This window comes from Acomys minous (assembly GCF_964271855.1).
Source record: "Acomys minous genome assembly, chromosome: 7".
Lineage (NCBI taxonomy): Eukaryota > Metazoa > Chordata > Mammalia > Rodentia > Muridae > Acomys > Acomys minous.
In genome coordinates this window covers 72,758,937-72,777,435 of record NC_140488.1, presented here as the reverse complement: position 1 = coordinate 72,777,435, position 18,499 = coordinate 72,758,937, and positions in this window count along the sequence as shown.

Here is an 18,499-nt window from a genome sequence, read left to right as displayed (position 1 = left end):
TTTCTATTTTACATTACTCAGACTTGTTTTCAAGACAACTACATTACATTTAAACAGAAAGTTAATATTTAAAACTATATGAATGAAAAATGTTTAATTTTGAAATATAAGGAGTAGAAAATGCTTATCCATCTACTTTAACAATACAGAATCTGCCCCCCCCTTCTCAGGTCTCTGAGGGAGTTGAAGACAGGTAGCTTAGTTTCACAATGAAACTTAATTTTTTAGGGGTTAAGATGTTTTTAGGTCTAGATAGGTGTTCTAAGTTGATTATGACAATATGTGATGGGGATAAATTTACATTCAGAAATTTAGATGTACCAAGATATGAAAGATATTTTCTTCAAGGCTGTCAAAAACAAATAGCCAAAACACTAAGTATATAACATTTACATAATTCCTGATTATGTCACAGTTCTTCTTTGCATAGGTAATCTACTGTATATATGGGTAATAATATAAATGTATATGTACAAAAATAAAATAATTTTCAAAAATTAAAACAAAAAAAAGAAACCAAACCAAACAAAAAAACCCTCTTTTTTGCAGAGTTCATACATTAAAATAGCTGTTTTTTTATTTCATGCATTTCATTTACATGTTTAGGAAGAAAATGAAAATCATGACAATGAGGAGCTGTTTAAAGCACACTGACTTTAATTCTCAAAGGGTTGATCTCTGTATCTGCAGTACAGTCCATTGACCCATCGATGTCATAGTGGAGGATGTACAACAGAGTGTTGTTGTTGTATTTGTAAGGCCACTGGAAATTGAGAATTGCCTTGCTGAATGAACTTGGGCCATTGTTTCTCAGCTAATAAGGAAAATAAAATGTAAGCACTTTGGACAATGATTAGCTAGCTCTCTAGCCCTTCCTCGGTGTTATCACTAGAAAGCAGATTTGAAATGGGGTCTGAAGAGCAGCGGCTTCTACCGATAGACTTTGCACGTGACCATCAAACACGCAGGCCAAACAAAGATCTACCAGAGTGAACATGTAAAGAAGACAGCTAAGGCATTACTGACTGGTGACTTAATAGCTTTCCGATAGACAACAAAAAACTTGGCTTAATTACACATAATCTCCAGTTTTAGTCAGAACTTCAAAAGGTCTTGGAGCATATACAAGGGATGTTCCTTTTATTCAGATAGAGTTATTTTGCGTTCTTTAAATGCAAAGATATTTGTTTATAAAAGTGAACTTATAAATAGTACTTCTGGTACATGTTCAAGCTATACAAACTCCACATAAATATTACATAGGACTGGTTTTAAAAGAAGTTTAACTGCTCTTTCCATTGGATCCCCTCACTAGCTTTCTCTTGAGTCCAGTAACTAGCTGCAAACCTCATACATGTGCTGAACAACAGGCCCAATATCTTCTTCAGTCTTTGTACTCCCAGTTTGAAATTGGAAGAAAGATGTGATCTGGACTCGAAACTCCAAACAATGACCAAAGGAAACCTACTGTGAATATCAAGCAACACAGTCAGTTCATTTCCCTAAATATTCTATATTCAGCGCAATAAAATCAGTTCTAAATTTAAAAGGCCTTAAAGGAAAAGCTTGTGAATGCCCATATGCATAAAATCTGCTGTTGTCAAATCAGCGCACATCAGATGAGCAGGTCAGCAATTGCTGTTAAAGCTCACTCAGCACATTTTAAGATTGTTGTTACCATGCCTTCTCAAAAGACCACCAGAAAGACACTTGGGGCTCTGGAGCACTTTCAGGACCTCATCTCTACAGAGTCTTGGAAATGCAGAGTATGTTGGGCTGGCTGCCCACAAGAAGCCAGTGTCTGGTAGCCACATCTCAGAAGCAAGCACAACAAAGGGATATTTAGTTTGAGATTCACACTTACCCTCCTATCTCAACAGCAGCCAAAACAGCAAGATTAGCTTTATAAGACACATCTGGACTTACATTGTCAAAAGAATTAGAGCTGAAAGGGAGGAAAATGCTCAGGACTGAACTGGGAAAACTCAGGGGAGCTAAAACTAAAGACTTCAAAGCAACACAGACACTAAAGCCCTACCAATTATTTTAACTGCAACTTAATTCAAAGATGAAGAAACGTTTCGTTTCCTAGTGGTTAATTGTTTTATAAACTCAAATTGACAATACAGTAATTTGCATAATTAAATACTTATTTAAGAATCCTATAGTACAGTGCTGAAATTTTTTTTTCAGTGCTGAAATTTTAATCAACATTATTCCATCTTTAGATGGTAGTGTGTACTATATTTATAAGGAAAAAATGGCTATTTGATCCTAAAATACTGCTTTTATACCTTTGAATTTTCAAGTCAAACTTCACAGACATATCCATCTCTGACTGCTGGTGCACACTGAAACAAAGACCAGCAAGTAGCCAAAAGGGGGAAGGTGATAATGATGTCAGTGTCTTCTTCAAATTAGAAATTTCAAATTTGGTAGCCAAATAAAAAAGTGTGTTCTAAAAAAAAAAAACAGAATCTGTTTCCATATGGTACTCTCATGTCTTCCAATTTTTAAGAAATCAGTCTTTAAATGCTACACACATCCTTCTAAAATTTAGAAAATATTTTAGGCTTCCAACAGCAAAATTTACAGTGGCACAGCTAAAGTGTAATGAGCAAAAAACAGAATCAAGCCAAAAATAGTGTATTTTAAATTTTCAATTAAACAATTTATGCATAAGTTGTAGTGTTAATATTGTTTTATTTAAAATCTGAATGAAATATTCTTTAAAAAGCTGTTAGGATTTTAAAATATTATTATTGGAGTGGATTTATGAAAAGTAATTGGGATGTAAAAGAATAACTTAAAATCACTCATGAATAAAGTAAAAGAGATAAATTGAGATTTTGTGTGTGTGTGTGTGTGTGTGTGTGTGTGTGTGTGTGTTTGAATGATAATGACCTCCAATACATTTGAACACTTGGTCCCTAGTTTGTAGAACTGTTTGGGAAGGTGTCTTAGTTAGGGTTTCAATTGCAGTGAAAAGACACCATGACCGCAGCTACTCTTATACAGGCAAACATTAACTGGAGCTGGTGTACAATTTCAGAGGTTTAGTCCACTGTCCTCATGGCAGGAAGCAGGCAGGCAGACATGGTGCTGGAGAAGGAGCTAAGAGTTCTACGTCTTGATCCTCAGGCAGCAGAAGTAGATTGTGCCGCTCTGAACATAGGTTGAGCATAGAGGACCTCAAAACCCACCCCCACAGTGACAAGCTTCCTCCAACAAGGCCACACCTCCTCCAACAAGACCACACCTCCTCCAACAAGGCCACACCTCCTCCAACAAGGCCACACCTCCTAATAGTGCCACTCCCTATAGGCCAAGCATTCAAACACATGAGTCTATGGGGGCCATTCCTATTCAAATCACCACAGAAGAGTTAGGAGGTATGGCTTTGTTTGGGTATATGTGTTGTTGTAGGTGGGCTTGAGGTTTTATAAGGCTCATGTCAGTCCTAGTTAGAGTCCTCCCGCCTCCGCCACATACATACTGTCATACTCCAACCCTCTGAAACTATAAGACTCCAATTAATACTTTCATTTATAAGTTATAGTGGTCATGGGTTTTTGTTTTATTTTGTTTTGTTTTGTTTTGTTTTTAGAATGTGGAGGACCTCTGGACTTTGGACTAGGAAAGCAATTGAATACTGTAAACAGGACTAAACATCAAACCATCCTAGTAGGAGCTTGGAAAACAATAATGCTCAGAGCCATGTGGGCTTTTGAGGCCCAGCTCAAGAGAGTTCGAGAGGAACAATATTAGCAACTATGCTAAAGACCACTTTTGTGATATTTTGACAAAGAATGTGGATATTCTTTACCTCTTTCCTAAGACTATACCTGAGCCTAAATAGAAATATTTTGGACTGATTTTGTTGTCAGAGGAAATTTCAAGACAATCTAATAGTGATTTTATTATGTGGTTGTTAGTAAATACTCTTATGCAGGTCTACATTGAAAAAACGAGCAAGTGGAACAAAGCAAAATACAAAAATCACAGTTTGAAAGGATAAGAGCATTAGAAAATTTGATATTAGAACCAAGGCTTGTGTTTAAAGCAATAAGGAGATGCTAGATCTGAAATGGAATAAAGGGAGTGGTGCCAATGGGCAAACCCTCCTAGCTAAGCTTCAACACTATTCAAAGGAAATGTCTAAGAAATTTTATGCCCCTAAAAATCTACTACAAAGTAAGGCTTATGAAAATGTAATTCAAAGAGAGGACCAAGCTCCATTCCAAGCAGGCAACAGAATTCAGTAGCATCAGCCACAGGGTTCTGGATTTAGTCATGAAAGATACAGGAGAAAGAAGGTTGTAAAGAATTCCTCCACAGTTAAGGAGAGTTGCTGAGACCATACATTTGGCAGGCAAGTCCTGAATAGAGGCTATGATAGTTTGAATGTAGTTGGCTCATAGGGAATGGCACTATTAGAAGGTGTGGCCTTGTTGGAGTAGGTGTGACCTTTTGGAAGAAGTGTATCACTGTGGAGGCTGGCTTTGAGGTGTCATATATACTCAAACTATGCCCAGTGGACAGTCTCTTTCTGACCACAGTTCTAAATATAGAACTTTTGCCTCCTTCTCCAGCACCATGTCTGCCTGCATGCTGCCACACTTCTCACCATGATGACAATGGACTAAACCTCTGAACTGTAAGCCAGCCTCAGTTAAATGGTTTCTTTTATAAGAGTTGCCATGGTCATGGTGTCTTTTCACAGCTGTAGAACCCTAACTAAAACAGAAGCCCTTAGCGACAGTTGTATGAAGCTGTAAAAGAGAAGCCTAGATAACATTGGAGACTTCGTTGTGTTGAAAATGCAAGATCCATGGTTTATCTGCCAGGGAGAGTTGGATACAGGGAGTGGAACCAATGAAAGAAAGAGAAGTGTGTTTCCTAAGGTGGAGACAGGGTGATTGTCTTAGAATTATTATTGCTGTGAAGAAATATGATGATCAAAACTGACTTGGAAAGGAAGGAGTTTACTTGTCTTACATTTTCACAGCATTGTTCCTCATGAAAGGAAGTCAAGGCAAGAACTCTACAGGGCAGGGACCTGAAGGAAGAAGCTGATACAGAGGCAATGGGGGTGCTGCTTACTGGCTTCCTCCCCCTGGCTTGCTCAGTCTGCTTTCTTATAGAACCAGGACCACCAGTCCAATGGTGGCCTAGTCCTCTTCCCATCAATCACTAATTAAGAAAACGCTTTACAGATTGGCACTTATCTGAGTGGCCTATGCTGCCACCAGAGGCCATGGTGACATCTGGGCTCATGCTGTTGCTGGGAGTCATGTCTAAGTCCGTGGTCCTGTCACAGCCCAGGTGTTGATGTCCAAGGCTCGTGTTACCACCAAAGGCCGGGCAGATGTTCCTGGTCTTGGTTGCTCCCTGAGGTTATGTTGATGTCTAAGCACTGTGCTTAGGTAGCCCCACCCCTTGCTGGTCACCACTCTTGGGAGATCTGGCCCTGCCCCTCACCTGGACAACATGGGGGAGCTGGCTCTTGTGGCATTGGGGAAAGCTGTTCTCATCCCTCATAAACTGTAGTGCTCCAGAGAGCTGCCCCTGCTCCTCCTCTGCTTGTGGTGGTGTAGGCAAGGGAGAGATGGCATCCCCTCCTCCTCAATTCTCACTGCTTGTGGCAGATGGAAGATCTGACCCCAAGAGTAGGAGAGCAAGGGAACTGTCCCTGCCTCTCATCAGCTACATGCGTGGGAAATCAGGTCTGCACCTCACCTGGGCAGCACAGTACAGCTGTCCCTTGTGGAGTGGGGGCAGATAAGCTGGCCCTAAGGGCATGAGAATGGCACTATCCCTTACCAGCTTCAGCATTGGGTAAGCTCGCTGGGGCAGTGCTGGAGATTTCAACCTGGTGGTGTGTACAGGAAGAGCTCACAGGCTGACCAATTTAGATACCATTCAAACCCAGATCCACAGCTTTAAGTTGGCTCACCCCAGCCATCATCTACCTCATCTATGAGCTGCTGAAGTGCGTGAAGGGGTTGGTCCTGAAGATCCAGGAAACAACAATATCTGAGAGGAGTCCTAATGAGGATCCTGTGTAGATAGTGAAGCAGAAGCCAGAGGCCTTGAACCAGACAACGGAACATTTGCAAGTAAACATGTGCGGAGAAAAAGGTATACCGTGTGACACACCACAGCTTCCAGGACAAGACAATTTTATTATTATTTTGTTTTGTGGGGAAAGTTGTGAGTGCAAAGGGCAGATACTAAGGGATGGGGAGATGAGTGGGATTGGGGTACATGATGTGAAATTCATGAAAAATCATTAAAATTTTTTAAAGAAAATGCTTTACAGACTTGCCTACAACCTACTATTATGGAGACATTATCTTTTTTCTCCTTTATTAATTTATTCTTGTTACATCTCAATGGTTATCCCATCCCTTGTATCCTCCCATTCTTCCCTCCCTCCCATTTTCCCCTTATTCCCCTCCCCTATGACTGTTCCTGAGGGGGATTACCTCCCCCTGTATATGCTCATAGGGTATCAAGTGGAGACATTATCTTAATTGAGGGTATCTGTTCTCAAATGACTCTAGCCAATGTCAATTCGACATAAACTAGGCAGCACACCTGAGTTGTTGTCAGCTTAACACACAAAACATCTTTGTTAAGCCACAACATTTCTTTCTTTCTTTTTTGAACCTCCTTGGTTTATTTTATTTTTTCTTTCTCATTTAAAAATTATTTTGTCTTATTTTTATTTTGTTTACTATTTTTATGTTTTACATATACATTTATATTATTACATATATATATATGTGTGTGTGTGTGTACACAATAAACTGCCTACAACAAGAAGAACCACGACACAATCAGGAATTATATAAATGCTACATTCTTAGTGTTTCGGTTATTTGTATGTGACAGCCTAGAAGAAAACATCTTTCCTATCTTGGTGAGTTTAAAATTCTGAATTTAAATTAATATCTATCACATTTTGTCATTATCAACTTAAAATATCTATCTAGACCTAAAAACATCTTAACACCTAAACAACTAAGCTTAATTGTAAAACTAAACTATCTGGTCTTCAACCCCATTAGAGACTTAAGAAGGAATAAAACTAATTACCTGAGTATACCAGGAGTACAGGTTAGTAGCTTTCCAAATGAGAAGATGACAGAGACAGTTTGCTACCTGAGCAGTCACACAAAACTCTATAATATTGGAGCATCATCCTCAGCCTTCTAGCCCAATATATCTGACAGACATATTTGTGAGGCAGGAACTATTGAGGACTTGCTTACCCTGTCTTGGCAGAGTTTGGCCATCGACTCTGCCTGCATCCAAGCTTGCCATTTTTAAGGCAGAATTCTGTCTGTGTTAGAAATGAGGACATTTTCCCCAGTGGTTTGTTTGTCACAGTTGAAGTCATCTCCATAAGGAGGTTCTTTGATGTTCATCATCCTCTTTGAGGTAGGCTGAGTGTTGCCAGGAGTTAACCTGTCTGTGAAACTTTAAAATAATAAAAATATTTTTAAATGTCATATTCTGTATGTCTCTCAGGTTTTTTAAGACCTTGTCTAACTCTTTTACCTTATCTTTCTATATAAACTCATCTGTTGTGACTAAGATATATATTCTTGTAATAAAAATAGACTAATAATTGATATCATTATTTGATCAACTAACAATTAACTTGTATAACTTATTTATCCTAAACAGCCTGCAATAGCACTTTCAAAGTATTGGAAGTAAACATTTTATTATAATTGAGTTATATCGACACAATACCTTGTATCTCTGTGTGTGTGTGTGTGTGTGTGTGTGTGAAGAATAATCTTACATTTGAATTCTATACCACTGTATCTAAAATTAAACTTATTTTGTATCTGTATACAAAATTCTATACCAGTGAGTTAAAAATAACCTTGTGAGTGACAATTGAGGTATTAAGTTGAGGAGTAGATTCACTAATCTACTTTTTGTTCTATCTTCCCTATATATTTCTATATTCCCCCTTCTTTCTTTTCAATATCTATCTCCAAACCTAAGAATGTAAGATAAAGGAAAAGAGAGACATCCTTGAGTACAAACTTGTTTTCTCTCTAAATAAGACCAATAATAACTTGTAACCAACTCTCATTAAAAATAACCATCTATAGCCCAAGAAAGCACTCGAAAACCTACCCAAACTCCCTTAAAGGAAATGAGGTATCATTTTCTTAAGGTTTCTTCCAGCTGATTTGGGACAAATAATACCTTTGAAGGGGCACAAATAAAACTGGGGAAATGGTTAAACAAGCTAGGAATTGCGTTTTTGGTCCAGTTTCTAACTGTTAAGAAATTCCAGGCTGAATTATAGTCCTGTGTGGGACAGTCTGAAATGCTGGACCAATTGGAGGCTTTCTTCGAAGGGGTCCTGGGAACTGTCTTGTTCTGATGAGGAACAGCAACTGAAGCACTTGGTGCTGGAACATGAAGGATGCAGGATGCCAGTGTCCAGCACACTGAGCAGAATGCATTCTGTCAGGTCTGATCCAATGTCAGTGTCTGGTCCTTTTGTTCTGAAAACATAGAGTTTCTCACAAGCATTATACAGTCCTAAAATTATAAATGTATAAGGTATGTGTGATGCACAGAACAATTATGAGCAGAACAAAAGACATCTGTAAATCTTCATTCATGCCATATGAAGAATGGCATCTAATAGTAATTCATAGGGATTCTGTAGCCAACAAGAAGCATTGTCTATGCCTAGACATTCCTGTCTCAGCCAGTCTCAGAGCTATTCCCATATAATGGGATTAGGAATATAAATTACCTGCTTGTTCTGCAGTTTAAATTCTTCACATCCTGATTGTATCCCCCCTCCCTCATTTCCTCCCAATCCCTCCCCCCGAAACATCTGACCTCAGCCTATCATGTATCATCTGTACTACCTGTACTACCTGTGACCTCTTCTTTTGTAGCCTGGCAAGGCCGCCATGCCAGGGGGAAGTTTGGTGGACAGATTGCATGCTTGAAGTAGTTCCTACTCTCCACATTTTGGAACCCACAAGGAGACTGTACTACTACATCTGAGAGGGTCTAGGTCTACACTAGTTGATTGATGTTTCAGTCTCCATATTGTAGTATAGTTATCCTGTAGTATGTGGCTAATATCTACTTATGAGTGAGTATATATCATGCGTGTCTTTCTGGGTCTGGGTTACCTCACTCAAGATGATCCTTTCTAGATCCTTCCATTTTCCTGCAGATTTCAAAATTTCCGTGTTTTTAATAGCTGAGTAGTATTCCATTGTGCAAATGTACCACAGTTTCTTTATCCATTCTTCAACTGAAGGACATCTAGGTTGTTTCCATGTTCTGGCTATTATGAACAAGGCTGCTAGGAACATAGTTGAGCAAACATCCTTGTATGGTGGGGCATCTTTCAGGTATATGCCCAGGAGTGGTATAGTTGGGCCGTATTCCCAATTTCCTGAGAAAGCACCAGATTGATTTCCAAAGTGATTGTACAAATTTACACTCCCACCAGCAATGAAGTAGTGTTCCCCTTTCTCTTCATCCTTGCCAGCATGTGCTGTCACCTGAGTTTTTTTATCTTAGCCATTTGCATAGGTGTAAGATGGATCTCAGAGTCATTTTGATTTGCATTTCCTTGATGACTAGGGATGTTGAGCATTTCCTTAAGTGTTTCTCGGCCATTCTATATTCCTCTGTTGAGAACTCTCTGTTTAGTTCTGTACCCCATTTTTTAATTGGATTATTTTCTTTGGTGGCGGTTAATTTCTTGAGTTCTTTATTAACCCTTTGTGGGATGTAGGGTTGGTGGAGATCTTTTCCCAGTCTGTAGGCTGTCGTTTTGTTCTGTTGACAGTGTCCTTCATCTTACAGAAGATTTCATTTTCAAAAGGTCCCATTTATTAATGCTTGATCATAGAGCCTAAGCTGTTGGTGTTCTGTCCAGCAAGTTGTCCACTCTTGCTAATGAGCTCAAGGCTCTTCCCCACTTTTTCTTCTAACAGATTTAGTACGTCTGGTTTTATGTTGACGTCTTTAATTGGTTTGGATTTCAAGTTTGTGCAGGGTGATAGATATGGATCTATTTGCATTTTCTACATGTAGCCATCCAGTTCACCAGCACCATTTGTTGAAGATGTTATCTTGTTTTTTCCTTTTTGCATTGTATGGATTTGGCTTCTTTGTCAAAAATCAAGTGTCCATAGGTATATGGGTTTATTTCTGAGTCTTTGATTCAATTTTATTGATAAACTTCTCTATTTTTATGCCAATACCATGAGATTTTTAAAATCACTATTGCTCTGTAGTACTGCTTGAGATAAGGGTGGGAGATAGCTCCAGAAGTTCTTTTATTGTACAGAATTGTTTTAGCTATTCTAGGTTTTTTATTTTTCCATATGAAGTTGAGGATTGCTCTTTTAAGGTCTATAAAGAATTGTGTTAGGATTTTGATGGGAATTACATTTAATGTGTAGATTGTGTTTGGTAAAACATTCATTTTTACTATGTTAATCCTACCGACCTATGAGCATGGGAGATCTTTCCATTTTCAGATCTCTTCTTCACACTTTCTTCAAAAACTTGAAGTTTGTGCCATACAGATCTTTCACTTGCTGGGTTATAGTTACCCCCAAGATAATTTATATTATTTGTGGCTATTGTAAAGGGTGTTGTTTCCCTAATTTCTTTCTCAGTCCTTTTATCACATGTAAAAAGGAGAGCTACTAATTTTCTGAGTTAATTTTGTACCCAGTCATTTTGATGAAGGTGTTAATCAACTGTAGGAGTTCCCTGGTAGAGTTTGGGGGTCACTTACGTATACTTTCATATCATCTGTGAATAGTGATACTTTGAGTTCTTCCTTACCAATTTGTTTTCCCTTGATCTCCCTTAGTTGTCTTATTGCTCTAGCGAGAACAGATATGGAGAGAGTGGGCAGCCTTGTCTTGTCCCTGATTTTAGTGGAATTGCTTTAAGTTTATCTCTATTTAATTTAATATTGGCTACTGGCTTGCAGTATATAGATAGCCTTTATTATGCTTAGGTATGTGTCTTGTATCCCTGACCTCTCCAAGACTTTTAACATGAAGAGATGTTAGATTTTGTTGAAAATCTAATGATTTCAGCATTTAATGAGGTGATCATATGGGATTTTTCTTTCAGTTTATTTATATAGTGGATTACATTGATGGATTTTTATATATTGAACCACCCCTGTATGCCTGGGGTGAAGCCTACTTGATCATGGTGGATGAAGCTTTTGATGTGTTCTTGGATTAGATTTGCAAGTATTTTATTGAATATTTTTGCATTCATGTTCATAAGGGAAATTGGTCTGAAATTCCCTTTCTTGGTTGAATCTTTGTATGGTTTAGGTATCAGAATGGCTGTGGCTTCATAGAATTAGTTTGGCAATGTCCCTTCTGTTTCTATTTTGTAAGGTAGTTTGAGGAATATTGGAATTAGCTTTTCATTGAAAGTCTGGTAGAATTATGTGCTGAAACCATCTTTTTTTGGGGGGAGGAATTGAGACTTTTAATGGCTGCTTCTATTTCCTTAGGGATTAATTATAGGGCTATTTAACTTGTTTACCTGATCTTGATTAACCTTTGGTAAATGGAATCTATCAAGAAAATTGTCCATTTCATTTAGATTTTTCAATTTTCTGGAGTATAGGCTTTTGAAGTAAGACCTAATGATTCTTTGGATTTCTTCAGTGTCTGTTGTTAATATCCCCCTTTTCATTTCTGATGTTGTTAATACTGTTTGTCTGCCTTTTAATTAGTTTGGCTAAGGGTTTGTCTATCTTGTTGATTTTCACAAAGAACCAGCTCTTGGTTCCATTGACTCTTTGTATTGTTTTTTTGTTTCTAATTTCTTGGTCTTAGCATTGAGATTGATTATTTCCTGCCACCTACTCTTTTGGGTGCATTTGCTTACTTTTGTTTTAGAATTTTCAGGTTGCTAGTATGGGATCTCTCCCAGTTGTTTAGGAAGGCACTTGGTGCTATGAATTTTTCTCTTCATTCTGCTTTCATTACATTCCATAACTTTGAGTACGTTGTGCCTTTATTTTCATTGAATTCTGTAATGTCTTTAGTTTCTTTATTTCTTCCTTGATGCAACGGTACTTGAGTAAAGAGTTGTTCAGTTTCTATGAGTTTGTGGTCTTTCTGGTCTTTCTGTTGGGTTAAAGTCCAACTTTAATCCATGGTGGTCTGATAAAATACCAGGAGTTCTTTCTACTTTTTTGTATCTGTTGAGGCTTCCTTTCTGACCAACTCCATGGTCCATTTTGAGAAGGTTTCATGAGGTTCTGAGAGGAAGATATATTCATTTATGTTGGATGATATGTTCTATAAATATCTGCTAAGTCCATTTGATTAGTAACATTAGTTACTTTCATTATTTCTCTATTTAGTTTCTGTTTTGATGCCTTGTCCATTGGTAAGAGTAGGGTGTTGAAGTCTCCCACTATTAATGTGTGGGGATTGAAGTGTGATTTAAGCTTAAGTAATGCTTCTTTTACAAATGTGGGTGCTCTTGCATTCAGGGACATATGTTCAGAATTGAGATGTCATCTTGATAGATTTTTCCTTTGATAAGCATGATGTATCCTTCCCCATCTCTTTTGGTTAATTTTAGTTGAAAGTCTATTTTATTAGATATTATAATGGCTACTTCAGATTGCTTCTTGGGTCACTTTTCCTGGAAAACCTTTTTCTAGTCCTTTATTCTGATGTAATGTCTATCTTTGTTGCTGAGGTTTATTTCTTGTATGCGGCAAAATGATTGATCCTGTTTTCACATCCATTCTGGTAGCCTGTTTTTTTGGGTTGTTGTTGTTTGTTGTTTGTTGTTGTTGTTATGGAATTGAGCCCATTGATCTTGAGAAGTATTAATGACCAATGATTTTTAATTCCTGTTATTTTGATGTTGGTGGTATTAGTGTGTTTATATGTGTTTGTGTGTGCTTCAATTCTTTTGTTTTTGCTACTGTGGAATTATTTATTTCTTATGTTCTCTTGGATGTTGTTAACCTCCTCGTGTTTGCATTTTCCCTCTAGTACTTTTTGTAGTCCTGCAATTGTGGGCAAATATTATTTAAATTTGGTTTTGATTCAGAATTTCTTGTTTCCTCCATATATGATGATTGAGAATTTTGCAAGGCATAGTAGTCTATGTTGGTATCTGTGGTCTCTTAGAGGCTACAAGGCATCTGTCCAGGTTCTTCTAGCTTTGAGTCTTTGTTGAGAAGTCAAGTGTAATTCTGATAGTCCTGCCTTTGTAAGTTTTATATTTAATAATTTAATATTCTAACATTCTTTCTAATATTAAAACAATTTTATATTCTTTTTTTGTTTTGTAGATTTAGTGTCTTGATTCGTATGTTGCAGGAGGATTTTCCTTTCTGGTCCAAACTAATTAATCTTCTGTAGGCTTCTTATATGTTTATAGGTGTCTCTTTCTTTAGGTTGGGGAATATTTCTCATAGTGAAAGTTTTGGTTATGTAAACATGTTGTTGTTTTGATCCCAAGTATAGGATGTGAGACTTCCTCATGCAAGGGGCATAGTTTTTGCCACCTGCAAAACATCCTATGTAGACTCTGGAAGGGTATAAAATAGAATCCCCAAAACAGAGAGAGATCACTTTATATCACTTGGCTTCATATCACTTTGCCTGGTTTAGCTTCACTTCGAGATGCTACTAGAGAGAAATGCTCCAGAGAAAATTTTGCAGAGGCTGCCGCTGATTTGTTTTGCTGTTACTGTTGCTGTTTCTGTTTGCTGTTTGCCATTTGCTGTCACTGTTTGCTGATTGACTGGGCTTCTGTAATCCTGACAACGAAAAGTGGAATTGCCCCAAGGAATTGAGTCTAAAATGGTTTACATCCCCTGTCACTACTAACCTCCTTTCTCCCCTACCTAGGGTTAGCGACTTAGAAGGGAAGTAGAGGCATTAAGAAACCCCAAATAAATTGTTTTAAAAAGATCAAAATCTACATTTTCTTCTATGATTTTGTTGAAAATATTTTCTGGTCCTTGGAGCTGGGAGTCTTCATCTTCTTCTATTCCCATTATTCTTAGGTTAGGTATTTTCCTCATATCTCAAATTTCCTAGATGTTTTGTGTCAGGAATTTTTTAAATCAACATTTTTTGACTGATGTGTCAATTTCTTCAATAGTATCTTCAAAGACTGAGATTCTCTTTTACATCTTTTGTATTCTATTGATGATGCTGGTGTCTGTAGTTCCTGTTCTCTTTTCTAGGTTTTCCATCTCCAGGATTCCCTCAGCTTGTGTTTTCTTTATTGCTTCTACTTCCATTTTCAGGTCTTAAACAGTTTTATTCACTTCCTTCTCTGTTTAATTATGTTTTCTGTATTCCTTTAAGGGATTTATTCATTTCCTCTTTAAAGGCCTCTATCATATTCCTAAGCTTGGATTTAAGGTCATTTTCTTGTGGTTTGGTTGTTGGGATATGCAGGCTTGCTGTGGTAGGATAGCTGTGCTCTGAAGGTGTCATATTGCCCTGGCTCTTTTTTTATTGTGTTCTTAAGCTGACCTTTAGCCACCTGGTTGTCCTTAGATGTTCCTGATGTAGCAAGTATCAGGAAGGCTGGCCTAACCTGGATGTCCCTGGTATAACAGGCCATCACTGGATAACCTTGGTTTGAGTGTTCCTGGTGCAGCAAACCTGGTGCTTGCTGACAATGGAGCTGGATATTCCTGGGGCCCTGCAAGTCTCCTCAATGGAGCTTGGAAAACAGGGAGCAGCTTACCTTTGCTGGATGTGCCCCAAGTGGACCCCACAGAGAAAGGGCTGGAGGGGTGGAGTGGGCGTGTCTAACCTGGATATTCCTGGGGCCCTGCAGGTCTCCTTGGGAATGTGGGCAATGGGGGTCAGAGGAAGGTATGCTAGATGTGCCCTAGGTGGATCCGGCAGGGAGGATCAGCACAGAAATGGAACCATCCATAATGGCTTGTGCCCTCCATCAATCACTAATTAGGAAAATGCTTTACATGCATGCCTACAGCCCAATCTCATAGAGGCATTTTCTCAATTGTGGCTCCTTTCTCTTCAAGACTCTAGCTTGTGTCAAGTTGACATAAACTCACCAACACATGCATTTAGATTGTTTCCATTTCATAGCCATTGTAAATAGAGCAGTAAGAAAATATCTGTAGAGTATGATGTCAAGTCCATTGAGCATATGCCAAAGGGTGGTAGAGCTGAGTCATATGGTAGAATTATTTTTAGCTTTTTGAGAGTCCTCCACACTGATTTCCACAGTGGCTGTATCAGTTTGGAATCCCACCAACAGTGAATGAGGCTTCTCTTTTCCCCTCATCCCTTCCAACATTTGTTGTCATTTGTTCAATTAATACTTTGACTTGGGAAAGATGAGCTCTCAAAGATGTTTTGATTTGTATTTCCCTAACTGCTAGGGATATGAACATCTTTGAAATATTTCTTAGCCATTTTTTTCTTCTTTTGAGAACTCATTCTTAACTCAGGCCCCAGGCTCATTTTTCAAATGGGTCATTTATTTTTTAACTCTGTTTTTTGAGTTCTTTGTAGATTATGGATATTAATCCTCTGTCCATGCTGTTGTTTTTAGTAGTTTTAGTTTTTTTAGGTTTCAGGTTTAGGTCCTTGATCCATTTTGAGTTAGTTTTTGTGCAAGGTCTCATTTCATTCTCTTGCATGTAGGTATCCAGTTTCCCCAAAAAGTATTTGCGGGAGATTCTTTTCTGAGGCATATGTTTTTTGCATCTTTGAGAAATATTAAGTGACTGGAGTTATGTGTGCTCATATTTGGGTCTTTGATTTTGTTCCATTGATCCCTGTGTCTATTTTTGTGCCAATGACATACTGTGTTTATTACCATAGGTCTGTAATATATCTTAAGATCTGGAATTGTAATCCACCTAGCATCATGTTTATTTTCCTTCAGGATTGTCTTGGCTGTTTGGGGTCTTTTATATTTCCATATGAAATTTAGAACAGTTTTTTAAATCTAATTTGGTGAAGAATAAGATGGACTTTTGACTGGGATTACATTGAAGCAGTAAATAGCTTTTGATTGAATTATCATTTTCAGAATGTTAATTCTACTGAATTATGAGCATGGAATGTCTTTCCATTTTCTAGTATATTTCTCTCTTCTTTTTAGAGATTTAAAGCTTTCATTGTAGAGGTCATTAACTTCCTTGTTCAAGATCATTCCTAGGTATTTTATCTTCTTTATAGCTATTGTGAATGGGAGTGTTCCCATGATCTCCTTCCCTTCTCTGTATGTTTGCTGGTACTATATAGAAAAACTATTGAGTTTTGCAAGTTGATTCTGTATCCTGCCACATTGCTGAATTTGTATATAGGAATTTTCTGGTAATTTTTTTTGGTTTTAATGTATACTATCATGTCATTTGCAAGTAGAGATAGTTTGAGTTCCTTCCCTATTTTGATCTCTTCAAATTCCTTCTCTTGCCTTATTGCTCCAACAAGTACTTTAAACACAATGTTCAAAAGGAGTCGGGATAGTGGACATCCCTGTTTTATTATTGGCTTCAGTTGGATTGCTTCAAACATCTCCCTATTTAATATAATGTGGGCTGTTCATTTATCTAGGTAATTCCCATTGGAAAGCATTTGTACAGGACTGGTAGGTTTTGGAGTGAAGATACTGGCTTGATCTTTCATATTGTTGGAATTTCACAATGAAATCTTGGCATATGGACTTCATTTGTAATGTCTAAGTTTGTTGTGAATAGAGGAGCAAGTCTGGGAAAAAGAGTTGTAGGGGTAGGTTGGGTCAAGAGGTAGGAAATGTTTTAGGTGGAATGAAGTCAAGTTGTCAGAAGGGCCTGGGCTGGTATACAGGATGTGCTACCTATTCTAAGCTGGGAATGTGGGGGTAAGTCAGTCTGAGTTGGAAATGATCTGAACGCATCCTATGATTTGGTGGATAGATAGTGAGTATACCAACAGAAGCCTAGAGCTCCTCTGCAGCACCCCCTTGAGGAAGGCCAGACTGTAATGGTACAGTGGTTGTGTGAGTCAGGCTAAATCTATCTGGTAGATTGTGGAGAAGGTGTGCATGAGGAGATCAAGGGTACCCACCAGGATAGACCTTGGAGGAGGACATAGGAAGGCTGAATGTGGAGTGCAGTGGTGGAAGTGGCACAAAAGGTCTTGTGGGTGGATTCAGGTAGGGTAGGTCCTGGAAGAAATGTGGATAATAGTTGAGGCCCAGGAAGAAGTGATATGACTAGGCCGGGGCATGGGATGTGGTACCTAGTGGAAGCCTAGAAGTTGGTTGATACACAGTGCAGGTGGCCAGCTAGACCATGGTACTGGCTGTGGAACCAAGGCTAGATCTTGTGGGTTTCAGAAAAAAAAAACCAAATATTGGATGGTGAGAGTTTTTCACCAGGATAGACCCTGAGGGAGGAGAAGGTGGAATGTCTGGGTGTAGAATAGGGTGGTAGAAGCTGCACAAAGGGTTCTGAGGGTGGATACAGGCCTACATTTTAGTTGTTGAGGCCCCTCCACACTGTTTGTCAAAATATCTATACTAGCATTCATTTCCAACAATAATATCTGATGTTCTCTTTTATTCACACTCTCACTATATTTTTTCATTTTACTTTTAATATAGCATTTTAGCATGTAAGAATTAACACTTCATTGTGGCCTCAACTTAAATTTCAGTTATGTTGAACACCTTTTCATGTACATGTTTAGCATTTTATATGGCTTCCTTGGAAAATGTTTGTTTACATTTTGTGCTTATTTTAAGCCAGTTTTCTTTTTGGTTTTTAGTTGTAGTGTTTCTTCATATATTCTGAATATTAATCCATTATTTAATATATAACTTGAAAATATTTTCTTCCTTTCTGATTATTGATTTTTATTTTTTTGTTTGCTATGAAGAAATATTTTCTTTTTTGTAATCTTAGCTATGTATTATTGTTGTTGTTGTCCCTGCTTTGGAATCATATCTATTAAAATATTTCTAATATCAATGGAATAAAGTTTTCTTATAGTTTTATGGATTCAGGTCACATTTTTAGATCACTCATCCATTTTATTCAAGTTTAGTCAGTTTCGTGTGTAATGTGATATAAATATAAACTACATGAGGCAGTATTAGGATATCTGGTATTCTCAACATCATTTTTGGAAAAAAGAATCCTTTCTCTATTGTATATTCTCTATATTTTTGTTGTAGATAATTTGACTGCATATTGAGTTCATTTCTAGTATTTATATCTGTCCTACTGATGTATGCTTTAAATGATTTTTACTATACAAAATAATTGGTTTCATTATGCAAGTATATTTATTTATTTATACATACTTTACTCAAACTTATCTCCCCACAGTAAGTGCCTGCAGTTTTTTCTTGAGATTATAATTTAGTTATATTTCCTCTCCTTTTTCCTCCCTCCAAACCTTCCCATTTACTCCCTTCTCTCCTATAAACTTATGGCCTC